Below are 13,269 nucleotides of genomic sequence, written 5' to 3'. Positions count from 1 at the left end.
TCACACGTGCATCTCCTTGGAAGTTCAGGCTCCTTCCAGACCATTCTCTTGCCTCTGTGTCCTGGGTGAGCACACACAGACACATACACACCATAGCTGGAATGCCAGCCTCTCAATCCCCTTCCCCACCCAGGCCTAAGGAATGACTGGTGTCCTTATTAAGTGATCCCTCCTGTTCAAATCCCTATGGGGCCTGTAGTCACTGCAGGAACCCCCGGCTATACCTGGGCAGCCTGGGCTCTGGCAGAAAGGGACCCAGGAGTCCTCAGGTGGGGTCAGCTGGGCACCAGCCCATCTGGGTTCCAGTCTCAGCTTTACCCCTTCCTTGCCAGTTTCACACAGGCCCTACGCTCAGAAAGACCCCGCACTTGGTTTAATGTGCTGCCGCCATCTCGATTTTGCAATTCCTAATAACTTGTGGACACGGGGACCCGATTTTTCATTTTACTTTGGGGCCTCAAAATTGTGTAGTCGGTCCTGGCTGTGAATGAGTCTCTCTGCTTCTCCACGCGTTAGTGTTCTCATCTGTAAATTGGGTGCATGGGCTCAGTACTAATGCTTATCTGGCTTGGACTCAAGAGCCTGGGGAATGATAAGGTGATCTCCAGAGCAGACTGAACGCCAGCTCAGGCCCTGCCTGGTCACGGTCCCCTCACGCCCACAGCAGCCCTGTGCTCAGCGTGTCAGTGTCCCTGTATAACCAAGGCACAGAGAGGTAAGGTGGCAGACCTGGTGTCACACAAGGGGCAAGTGGCCGAGCTAGGATTTGAACGCAGACTGCTGGCTCTGAGTCCTCGTGTCTTCTGCCCAAGGTCACGGAGCAAGGACCTCCCAGACTGTCAGGGTGCGGAGGGGCTGCAGCATCCACTCGGCATCTCGAGTCCACTTGTCGGGACACTGAGGGGCAGTCAGAGTGCCTTCAGCTCAGCCATGAACCAAATGAACAGGGTGACCTGGAGAGGAGGGGGGAGGCAGCCGCCCATGGCAGGTGGAGGGTGGGGCACCTGGCAGGACCTGTCAAAATGAAGGGTGAAGGCAGGTGATGCGTGGGGCCACCCCAACCAGGGCCTCTGGTGCAGGCCACAGCTGCTGATGTCAACAAGGGCAGGGTAGGCCTCTGGGGTGCTCCAGCCAGGTCACGGTCCTCAGCCAGGACTCCCACCCCCACCGCTACGTGGTCGGCAGCCCCCTCAGTCCTATGGGTCTCCTCTCTCCTCCTGCCTTTGTTCCTCCTGTCAGCAGTGCCCTCCCTCCTCCTCCTTGGGTCTGCCTGTCCATGCATGCCTCCTCCAGGAAGCCCTCCCAGACTACCGCAGCGCACAGTCATCCCTGCCTCCCCCGACACACAACAAAAATAAAGCTGGGCTGGGAGTTCCCTGGTGGTCTAGTGGTTAGGATTTGGCGCTTTCCCTGCCAAAGGCCCGGGTTCAATCCCTGGTCGGGGAACTAAGATCCCACAAGCTGTGCGGCCAAAAAAAAAAAAGAGCTGGGCTTTGATTGTGTCCTGAATCACCATTTACAGTGCAATCCACACTTTATAAGGCACTTTTCCTGTCCACGGTCTCATTGGAGCCTCACAGGAATGCTATGGAGTCAGATTTTTTGTCCGCATTTTGCAGATGGAGACCTAAGAGGCAAGGGAAGGGCCTGAGCTCAGGTGGGGGGGTAGTTGCACCAATGGCTAGCACTTACTGCTACCTCCCTGGGTGCCAAGGGCTGGCCCACGTATTTTCATTCATTCATGCAATAAATGTGGACTAGTACCTGGTCTGTGCCAGGCACTGTCCTAGAGGCTGTGGAAGCCGCAGTGAAGGAAACAGACCAACACAATCCCTCCTTCTAAAATCTGCACCCCTTGCAAAGGGGACTGTGGGAGAGGCCTGAAGGAGGGGAGGGGACAGCCCTGAGGTTGCCCACCCTGGAAGCGGCCTGGTCTCATGCTGGGGGCTGGGCATTCCCCCCAACCCCACAAAGCGCAGGGGGGCCTCTTTGGGCCCCTGGTGGTCCAGTGGGTAAAACTCCGCGTTCCCAATGCAGGGGGCCTGGGTTTGATCCCTGGTCAGGGAACTAGATTCTGCATGCATGCCGCAAATAAGACCCGGTGCAGCCTAATTAATTAATTAATTAATTAATATTTAAAGAAACTAGCTGCCCTCGCGTCCATTCACACAGCCACGCGGTCACCAGTTCACACGGTCGCTCATCCAGCAAATAGAACAGGCTGTCTGCAAGGTTTCGCTGAGCCTGTGTGAGGGAAACAGACTAAGTCCTTGCTCTCAGGGGCTTATATTCTAGTGGGGAGACACAGCAACAAGTAAACAATAGGAGCCCATAGTTATAAATACTATGGAGAAAAAGAAAGCCGAGGAAGGAGGCCGGGGAGGGGGGGCTGCTCTCCGCAGCAGGTGGCCAGGAAGGCCCCCTGAGCGGGAGTGTGAGTCAGAAGGGTCTGGGCAGGAGGGAGGGAGACACAGGGAACTTAACGTTTTAAAAGCTCTTTCGGGGACTTCCCTGGTGGCGCAGTGGCTGAGAATCCGCCTGCCAATGTAGGGGACACGGGTTCCAGCCCTGGTCTGGGAAGGTCCCACATGCCGCGGAGCAACTAAGCCCATGTGCCACAACTACGGAGCCCACGCGCCTAGAGCCCATGCTCCGTAACAAGAGAAGCTCCGCTTGCTGCAACCAGAGAAAAGCCTGAGCGCAGCAAGAGGGACCAACGCAGCCAAATAAATAAATACACTTATTAAAAAATGTTTAAAAATAAAATAAAAGGTCTTCCAGGGCAGAGGCAGAGCAGGGAGACCCATGGGGGCTTCTGTGACCGTGCAGGGGAGAGCTGCCTGTGACAGTGAGAAGAGCAGTGGCTGGACACGTGCTGAGCCGCAGGACTGACTGGTGGACGGGCTGTGGAGTCATTATTCACAGTGAAAGTTTATCTAAGCCTCCCTAAGCCTCAGTTTTCTCACCTGGTCAGTGGGGTGATAGGACCTTACTGCCCAGGCTCTGGTGAGGAGAAGCCAGGAAAGCATGGGAAGCCTTACTGAGGCCTGGTCAGTGCTGGGCCCTGGTCTAGCCCGGAGGGTACAGCACGCAGTAGGTGCTTTACAAACGGTGGTTTCTTATTTTTTATGTTTTGTGCGCGCGCGCGCGTGTGTGTTTTGGCCGCGCCACTCGGCTTGCAGGATCTCAGTTCTCCAACCAGGGGTTGAACCCGGGCCATGGCAGTAAGCCCCCGAATCCTAATCACTAGGCCCCCAGGGAACTCCCCGGTTTCTTACTTTGTAAAAGGAGGTGGGAGAGGGCAATGCTGAACCCAAAGGCAATGAGGTGCTGGTAATGAACGGGAGCCACCGTGCTTGGGTGCAGGCAGGCCTCTTGGGGGACAAGGTGGTAGCCCTGTTGGGTGGCTGCCTGTGGCAGGGTCGTTACTGTCTGACCTTGTGGTCGGAGAGCCCAAGAGAAGTTGCCGGGGGGCTGGAGTCCGGAGCCAAGCACGCGGGCTGCACAGAGCACTGACCCCACTCCCCCGGGCGGCGGGGCCTCTTTTCCATGGTGTTTACTGAGGTCCTCTGGCTCCAGGGAGCTCGTGTGGGCTGAGTTCCCGGGGCCGTCCGTCCCTCTGACAGCGTGCTGGGAGGCAGGGAGCGATGCGGGTGGCTGTGATGCCTCTGGCGGGGGTGGGGGGTGGGGGGTCAGGCTCATCAGCCCCTCCTGAATCTACAGGCCCGGAAGCCACCCCAGGCCCCCCCTGACCGGGGCTCAGAGCTGGGGGCTGGGATGGAACTGAGCTGAGACCCCTTTCTCCAGGCTGCCTGGTGAGGAGGGGGTGGAGCAGATGCAAAGGGGTCATGACTCAGGAAACGGGGACAGGCTCAGTTTGGGAGCAAAGAAGGTCAGGGTTCAGCCGGTAGAAGTAGAGCCAGTGATAAGGGGAGAGTAGGATCAGGGCTTAATGTATAACCAGGGTCTGCATTCAATGTTTGACCAAGGTTGGTCTGAGAATGTGAGCAGGGATTAGGGCTCAGCATGTGACCAGGGTCAGAGCTCACTGTGTGACCAGGGTCAGAGCTCACTCTGTGACCAGGATCAGGGCTCAGTCCACGGGCAAGGTCAGAGTTCAGCCTGTGACTGGGATCAGGGCTTAGTGTGTCATTAGGATCAGAGTTCAGTGGGGGTCAGGGGTCAGTCTGTTACTAGGATTGGGAGGAGTCTATGAGTGGGGTCAGGACTCAGGGGTGACTGACCGCGGGGCTCAGCACGGGGCTGCTGCCCGTGAACCTGATGTGGCAGCTACAACCCTGCGGTGGACTCAGGGCTGCCTGGTCTCTTTTCTCTGCGCAGCTCAGCCCCATTCAGCTTCCTCTCATTTTCATTTAAGAATCTTCTACTCGAATCTAAAATAGTGTGGATATATGTATATGTATAAATGATTCACTTTGCTGTACAGCTGAAACTAATACAACATTGTAAATAAACTATACTTCAATAAAAATAAAAAAAAAAAGACACGATCATTATAAAAAAAACAAAAAAGAATCCTCTATTCTGCTAGGCATTGTTCTAGGTGCTTCAAACTCCAAGGTCACTTAGCCGCAGTCGCAGCCCTGAAGGACATCCCATCCCCTGCTGCCTCAGCCTAGGTCCGCATCCTACAAGATACTCTGGAGCCCAGAAAGGACCAGTGACGTATTCCTCCTCGGGACTCAAGGCTTCCTGGAGAAGGCTTTGAAGGCTGGATCACTCAAGGGAGTGGGCAGGGGTGCATTCCAGGCAGAGGATACCGCTTGAGCAAAGGCTTGGGGGCTGGGCAGCTCAGAGCAAGGGAATCTGGTTGCCAAGGTGAGCGCTTGGCCAGTGTCAGAGCTGGGGGCCGGCTGTGGACAAATAGGGCCCAGTGCTCAGAGAGCGACGTGCAGACTAGCCTTGTTGGGACAGGAAGCCATGCTTGCACAGGCTCAGAGGTAGCCCCAGCCAGATGCCTCCAGGTGACAGGGTGTTCGCTTTGGTGGGCCCTCCCTGCCCTGGAGGAGGCCCACAGTGGGTGGGTCAGACGAAGCAGACAATGGGAAGGAATGAGGGTGCGAGAGGCCAACAAACAAGACTGTGGGAAGGGGTGGAAGGGCAAGGGAGGCTGGGCAAAGGCCAGGGCAGCAGAGCTGGCGAGGCGGCACACAGACCCGGGAGAGCCACCATCAGCAAGGGACATGCAGTGGGGGCCTGGGCAGCAGGGCTCCCAGCGGGGCGTCGTCTCTGACCGCTTGGTCCACTGGCCAAGTCCCTGCAGCCTCAAGCCACCCACACCCAGCTCGCAGGCCCGGGCCTGGGGCGTCCTCCCTCTGCTCTGCCAGCTGTGCAGGGGTGTGCAGGACGGCTGGGCCCCGGCCTCCAGCCTGCCCAGACCTCGGCTTTGGCATCCGGTCTGGCCCGCTTCACAGCCACCTTCTCAGAGCTGGAGTCACCTTTTTCAAGCACAAGGGGACCAGGCCCTGCCCTGCTCAACCCCCTTCTGGTTTTCCAGCTCCCCTTCACCCCCGCCCCTGGACCAGGCCACCAGCTACTCAGGAACCTTCCCACGGCCTGGCTCATGTGTCCCCACCTTACCTGAGGGCAGTCGCTGGGCCGAGGCAGGGCTCCAGGGGTGATGGTGGGGCTGTCAGAGGGCGGGGCTGCCTCCCAAGAGCCCACGGGGAGGAGAACTCAGAGACCCAACAGCAGGGAGGGCTGGGGGTACCAGTGCCGGCTGGGGAGGTGGTGGGCTCCGAGGACGCGGCCTGAGCCTGCAGGTGGGGTGGCGGCAGCTAGGGTGCAGGCAGGTTGGGGCTCTTGGGGGACGAGGTGGTAGCTGGGGCTGCACCACTACAACAGCTCTTTCTATCCTCAAAGAGCCCGTTCCCTTGGACCAGGTGTTACCATGATTCCCTTTGCTCAGATGAGGAAAATGAGGCCCAGAGCAGTTGAATGATGCACCTAAAGTCCCCCGGCCATCCGGCAGAACCAGGGCTAGCCTCCAGGCTGGCTGACCCCAGAGCCGGAGCTCTGAACCCCGAGAACTGTCAGGACCATCAGGAAAGGAACGTGGAGGACGTCCCTGGCAGCCCAGTGGCTAAGGCTCCGCAGTCCCAGTGCAGGGGGCCTGACTTCGATCCCTGGTCAGGCAACTAGATCCCACATGTCGCAACTAAGACCCGGTGCAGACAAATAAATAAATAAGCATTAAAAAAAGAAAGAAAAAAAAAAAAGAGGGCTTCCCTGGTGGTGCAGTGAAAAAAAAAGAGGGCTTCCCTGGTGGCGCAGTGGTTGAGAGTCCGCCTGCCGATGCGGGGGACACGGGTTCGTGCCCCGGTCCGGGAGGATCCCACATGCCGCGGAGCGGCTGGGCCCGTGAGCCATGGCTGCTGCGCCTGCGCGTCCGGAGCCTGTGCTCCGCAACGGGAGAGGCCACAGAGGCCTGCGTACCGAAAAAAAAAAAAAAAAAGAGTGGAACGTGGTGCCGGGCAAAGGGCCAGACATGGGGCGGGGGCATATCTTAATGCAGAGGCGACTGGCAACGGGGGCTGGTGGGTCCTGCCCTGGTCCCTCCCAGACCCCCAGAGGGCCCTGCCTGCTGTGTCCGCTCCTGCCCAGGACACCTCACACTCACACAGTGAATTCTCACCCTGGCCCATGAGAGAGGCGTCCCAATGCCCCCATTTCACAGAGGAGCAAGCAGAGGCCAGAGAGGTGAAGAGTGCGGCCACTCTTATAAACGCAGCCTCATCGAGCCTAATTAACCACGGCCGGCATTTATTGACCATTTACTCTGTGCTAAGCCCTTTCCTCCCCTGCTCATGTGAGTGTCACCCTGCAACCTGGGGGCCACATCCTGAGCGCCACTGAAGGATGCAGAACAAAGGTTGAGAGCAACACAATGGCCTGACCCCACTGCAGGTGACAGCAGAGCTCTCACCCTCTGTCCCTTGCCCCAGGCTGTCCTCAAGGCCAGGAATATCACCCTCTTCCTGCATGGGTGGGGTGCAGGGATGGAAGGAGGCCCCCCCAGTTCCCACCCAACCTGCTGGGTTGGTTTGGCTCTGCCAGAGCCCCACGCCTGGGGAGCCCTCCGGTGCCACTATCCCCACTGGCTGTCTCTAAGAGCAAGGGCTTTGAGAGCCAGCTGTGCCCACAGAGGTGCAGGTCCTTGGGATACGCTCCTTAGTCTCGGGAGGGGACGAGCAAGGTTCGAGGAGCCGGGCAAAGCCTCAAGTCCGTCAGCCTGGGGGGTGAGAGCAGGTGAGCCGCAGTGATGGCCCAGGGCCCACGCAGACCCTGCAGCAGCTGTGCCTCCCGAGCCCTGCTCAGGACGCAGACAGCCAGTCTCCATGCGGGCAGCTTGCCTTGCCGGCTGTGTCCTCCGTTTCCACATCTGCAACTCGAGGCAGTGAACAGCCCACAGAAGCCCGGGGAGGGGTCCGTGGAGTGATGGCTCTTAGTGCAGGGCCAGCGCCCGGCCCCCAAGAGACTCGGCCCCTTGTTCTGGGGTTGGGGTCAGAGGGTGTGGGCTGAAACCAGATGCAGATTTTCAAGTTCCCGCCACCCTCTGCTAGCTGTGAAGCCAGACAACCTGCTTCCCCTCTCCGTGCCTTGGTGTCCCCGTGTGTAACGGCCCATGGCACTAGCACAGGTGTTTGGGGTCATTCGATTCTCTGACACCTCCCAGAGAGACGTGGGGGGACCCCCAGGGCACCTGATGCGGATCCACGGCCACGCACACACACTCTGCCCTCAGACTCGCAGGCGAACACGCTCATACACGTGTGCCCACACAAACGTGGGCACACTCACCTACGTGTGCCCACAGAGCCAGCCCAGATGCCACGCCCACCTCCCACCGTACAGGGCTCACACGCACGGTCTCTCTGTCTCCTATGCCCGGGCCCAGGCACACCTGGAACCTGGCACAGGTGTCTGCTCTGCTTCCCTCCTGGTCCCTGGCCCCCTCTCTGGACGCTGGCTTCTAGAGAGAGTCAGCCAGGCGCCTGGCAAAGGCCCTCCTTCCTGCTGTCCCCGCCTGGGTCCCCGTGGGGTCCCCACAGGCTGAGGTCACTCCCTATCCATTCTCCACCCTTGAACCCCACGGAGTTCCATTCGCCTGTGCCCAGTGCCCTGTGGACCCCCGGGCCCAGCAGCAGCCATCAGAGTCTGCAGGGGCCCCTCCTTTCTGGGTGCCAGCCTGTCTCTCTGCAGCAGGTACCCCGCCACGCGCTCCTTATGCCATCTGCAATCCTGGGTCCCCCTCCACCTCAGTCTCCTCACCTGTGAAATGGGGGCTCTTGGCAGGCCCCACCTATGTGCCAGTGGAGAGCTAAGGAGTGAAGGGCACACAGTGAGCATAGGGGGTCCTCCTGAGCCTGGCAGGATCATTGCCAGCTCTGGAGCCAGATGTGTCCTGGGTCACCTGAAGGAGGCCTCTGCTTGTCCCTCAAGGCCCCATCAAGGACACTGGGCCTGGACTCTGCCAACGGTGTGTGGGAGGAACTTTGGCCCTTACCTGGCTGAGCCTCAGTTTCCTCATCCATAACATGGGATAGCATTGCGGCACAGGACTTGCGGGGAGGGTATAAGATGTAGTTTACGTGAAGTGTCCTCGATAAAGGAAAGCAAAGATGGAGACAGCAAGGATGAGACACAAAATCTTATCCCTGAGGCCATGGCCCCCCTTAGACATGAGGTCCTTCTGGACGCTTCTCAGACTCCTTGAGGCTGATGGGGAACTTTAAGCATCCTGCCCAGTCTCTGCAGGGTGACGCCCTTGGTGACAACAGTACACGGTCCATCTCTGACTCTGAGCTCCTGGGGTTTCAGTGGGCCCTCACTGTGGCCTCAGAAGAGTGGAGGAGGGCTTCCCTGGTGATGCAGTGGTTAAGAATCCGCCTGCCGATGCAGGGGACACGGGTTCCATCCCTGGTCTGGGAAGATCCCACGTGCCGTGGAGCAACTAAGCCCGTGCGCCACAACTACAGAGCCTACGCTCTAGAGCCTGTGAGCCACAACTACTGAGCCCATGAGCCACAACTACTGAACCCGCACGCCTGGAGCCCGTGCTCTGCAACAAGAGAAGCCACTGCAGTGAGAAGTCAGCGCACCGCAACGAAGAGTAGCCCCCGCTTGCCGCGACTAGAAGAAGCCCGTGTGCAGCAATGAAGACCCAACGCAGCCAAAGATAAATAAATAAAAATTTTTTTTAAAAAGAAGAGTGGAGGAAACAAACCCACCCGCAACACCAAGCACCCTGGTTTCAGCTCCCCCCACCCCCATCCCCACCTGCTCACACACCAGGCCTCCTCTGTGTGATTCCCTGCTCCCCAGAGGAGCCACAGCCATAGGGTCTGAGGTCCCGGGCCCCTGCTGCTGGCCGTGGCCTGGCTCCGAGCGTCCTGTGGCACAGTGTGGGACCTGCCATTGGTGAGGATTCCACTCCCACAGCGCCCCCCCCTCCCGGGCCCTACAGCCCTCTTGGGGCGAGGGGGGGCAGGAGAAAGAAGAAACTGAGCTCCGGGAGGTGAGACTCACAGAGGAAGTCATGGGGCCCTGCCTTAGCTCACGTGGGCTCTTGGCTACCACGTGAGAGTGACTGGGTCTCCGTGCCTCAGTCTCTTCCCCTGGGAAATGGGGCAGGGTTGTGGCGTGGGCAAGGGCACAGCCAGACCTTGCTGCTGCTTGTGTTACTGCGACCAGGGCTGAGGGAGGCCTCCTGGCATGGGTGGTGTCTGAGCCAAGTGGTGAGGAGGGACTGGTCTCTATTAACAGACAGGATAGGGAAAAGCATTCCAGCAGAAGGAACAGCATGTGCAAAAATGTTGAGGCCTGGAGCCAGGGTGGGTGGGGGCGGGGCAGGGTGCAGGGGGCTGCAGGAGGCTCCCCACCTGCACCATGAGGGTGCCCTGAGCGGTGGTCAGTGGTCAGTCACACTCCCAATCACACACGCTGTTCCTTCTGCCATGGTACCACCCGGCCCTGCCCACACTCTCCACTGCGTCCAAACTAAACAAGGATGCCGCCTTGCTCTCAAAGACTTTCCTCTCCACCATCAAGATGCAAGAGCAGGAGCCATGCCATGCTTGGACCAGCTCCAAATCCACAGAGAGGAGGCTGGCTGGGGAGGCTTCCCTGTGGGAGCGACTCCACAGCTGGGACTGGGGGCAAGGAAGAGCCTGGGGGCCAAAGAGGGACAGAGGGTGAGAATGTTTTAGGTTGGGCTCAGCCTAACCTAAAGGTCCAGCCCTGCTCTGCCCTCCCTTGCTCCTCTCTGAGCCCGACCACCACTAACCGAGCTGGTCAGGTCCCTGCAGAGCTTCTCTGAGTATTAGAGAGACTGCCCGAGCTCAGCAGAGTGGAGACCGCTGTCCGCAGTGGGGTTTCCAGCGACCCGCTCCCCACAAAGCACCTTGGGGCACCTACTGCGGGCTTTCCTGTTCCTCAACCCTCATCACAGCCCATTTTACAGATGGGCACAGTGAGGGGAGAAGATGCCTGCCTGGGTCGTGGCTGGGAGGAAAACAGCATCCCGGCCCCGGGGTCGGGTGGCCAGGAGGGAAGGTGCCAGGCTGCTCCGCGGGCAGGGAGAGACCCACACTGTCTGTGGGAACCATCACCTGCGACCTGGAGGAGACACATCGATACCCCCTGGGCACCCACGGCCAATTAGTTGAAGAGGAGGAGGGGGAGGCTGATGCAAGGGCCCAGACTTTGAAATTTGACTGTGACAACCGCCCTGGTGAACTTGATTCACCCACAGGCTGGGAGCCACCTTCTCCGGAGCCTCCCTGCCTCCAAGTAACGCAGCTGCCCCTCTGCGTGCACCCCGCTGTGGTCCCGGGCCACTTCCTAACCACCTGGGCCTCCCTCCTCTGGGAAACGGGGGTGTTATGGGTTGAATTGTGCCCCCCAGATTCATACATCCAAGTCCTAACCCCCAGGACCTCAAGGTGGGACCTAGTTTGGAGATGGACCTTTACAGAGGCCATCAAGTTAAAGTGAGGTAGGGTGACCCTAATCCAATCTGACCGGTGTCCTTCTAAGAAGGGAGAATTTGCACAGAGCTACGCAGGGAGAACGCCGTGTGGGCCACCGTCTACAAGCCTAGGAGGAGGGCCTGGAACAGAATCTCCCTCACGGCCTCAGAAGAAGCCTAGATCTCAGACTTCCGCCTCCAGAGTCCTGAGACAATAAAAGTCAGCCGTTTCAGCGGCCCCGCCCCCTCGGTGGCATGGGTTAGGTAGCCCAGCAAACTATTGATAATACAGGCAGGTAGTTGAGATCATTTACCTCAATGTCTGGCAGATGTGGGCCTCCAAAAAGTATGGGCGACCTCCATTAACATTAAAAAGCCCATCACACCCTTGACAAAACAAAAACAATGTTAAGACCTGTATTCAGCCCTGGGGGAAAGGAGGGCTCAGGGTTTACCTCCGAGCTACTGTGGGGGAGGGTGGCTGGGAAGCAAGGGTGGGATCTGCTCCACCACCTGGGAGCCCAGCACAGGACTCAGGAAGTTTGTGAAATTCCTGGCTGCATTTGGGAGGGTGGCTGCCTCAGTGATCTCCCCATTTAACACCTCCAACCAAAGGTTCCCAAGCACCTACCGTGTGCCGGTCCCGTGCGGGCGCCTCAGCACACTCTCTGAGCTGTGCCACGGCCCTGTGAAGTGGGACCTGTTCGTGTGCTCCCATTTTACAGATGAGCAAACTGAGCCTCAGAGGTGTGTTATTCAGCCCGACCCTGCCTGACTCTGACACCGCGTACCCTGCTTCAAGCCCAAGCCATCAGGGGCTGCTGGAGTGGACAAGTGAGGTGGTCAGGGGAGCGTCCAGGAAGGGCTGACACTCCAGACAAAGGGAGAAGGGCATTCCCAGGAGAGGGAATGGCTCCTGCGGGCCCCAAGGTGGGTGGGCCTGTGGCACAGCGGGGCAGATGGAAGGTGGGGTTCGCAGCTAGAAATGACACTGAGTCTTAAGAAGAGTCCACACGGGGCGTGAAGGACTTTCTCTGAGTCCTTTTCAGTCGGAGACTGGTTTAGATTTGGGAAGTTCCCTCTGTTGGTGGTGTGGACAGTGGTCTCCGAGAGAAATCCAATGCCAGACACATAAGCAACTTTAAAAAAGGAAAAGGAAATCTTATAAAAAGGAAAAGGAAATCATGCAATTTATTTTAATAATATATTTTATTTGACCTAATATAATAAAAATTACTGAGATAGTTTACATTATTTTTCTCACACTCGGTCTTCGAAATCCCAGTTACAGCACGTCCCAGTTCAGACCAGCTGCTCTTCAAGTGCTCAGCAACCACCTGAGGCTGGTGGCCACCGTCTTGGACAGCGCAGGTGTAGGCGAGGGGCTGTGGGGGCCGGAGTGGAGACAGGGAGGCCGATGGGAGGCCACCGTCCGGGGGAAAGTTCCCACCGTCCGGGGGAAAGGATTCCACCCTCAGACACCAGCCTAGGCAGGGCACACAAGGAGGGACTTGTAACGACTGGTCCAAGATTGCACAGAAGGCAGCACCAGGTCTGGGCTCTGTCGAGTGTCCAGCGGGCAGGTCACAGAGTAGCACAATTTGGTTTCAGCCCAGACAGCTGGCGTCCCCAGCGGGCCAGGTCACCCTCCACTCCAGACTAATGTGAGGCTTCCTGTCGCAGCTGGAGGGTGACCCGAGGCCTGACCCTGGCGGCCCTGGCGGATGAGCCCGGAAGGAAGGCCTCCTCCTTGATGCACTCCGAAGTGGGGAGTGCTGGCTGGCGGGGGCTTCCCTGGGGACTCCCTCGGGAAGCACTTCACACGCTGGTGGGCACTCGGCCAGGGCAGCCCCCAGCAGCTGCAGGAGGCAAGGGCCTCGGGTGCAGGGAGGGAGGGCCAGCACCAGCTCCTGGGGCTCCTGAGGAACTGCCTCAGCACCCGGGCCTGGGGGTACACCAGGGTTAACCCCACAAGACGGCTGGGGCTCTCAGGGAACATGCAAGCAGGCCAGCTGCCCCAGGACTCGGGGCACCGGAGAATGGGGTCAGGGGCACATCCTCGCTGTGGGGCCTGGATGAGGCCCTTCACCTCTCTGGCCTCTGCTTGCTCCTCTGTGAAATGGGGGCATTGGGACGCCTCTCTCATGGGCCAGGGTGAGAATTCAATGAGCTCATGTGTGAGCATGTGGGTCCCCACAAGAGAGCTATCTGTGGCCACATCATGGAAGTTTCAGGCCCCTCCTCACTTCTGGTGTGAGGCCTCCTCTCACCTGAGCTGA

This window comes from Delphinapterus leucas, chromosome 17, assembly GCF_059928025.1.
Source record: "Delphinapterus leucas isolate spDelLeu-1000000601 "Yukka" chromosome 17, BTC_Dleu_Yukka2, whole genome shotgun sequence".
Lineage (NCBI taxonomy): Eukaryota > Metazoa > Chordata > Mammalia > Artiodactyla > Monodontidae > Delphinapterus > Delphinapterus leucas.
This window is presented reverse-complemented; position numbering follows the sequence as displayed.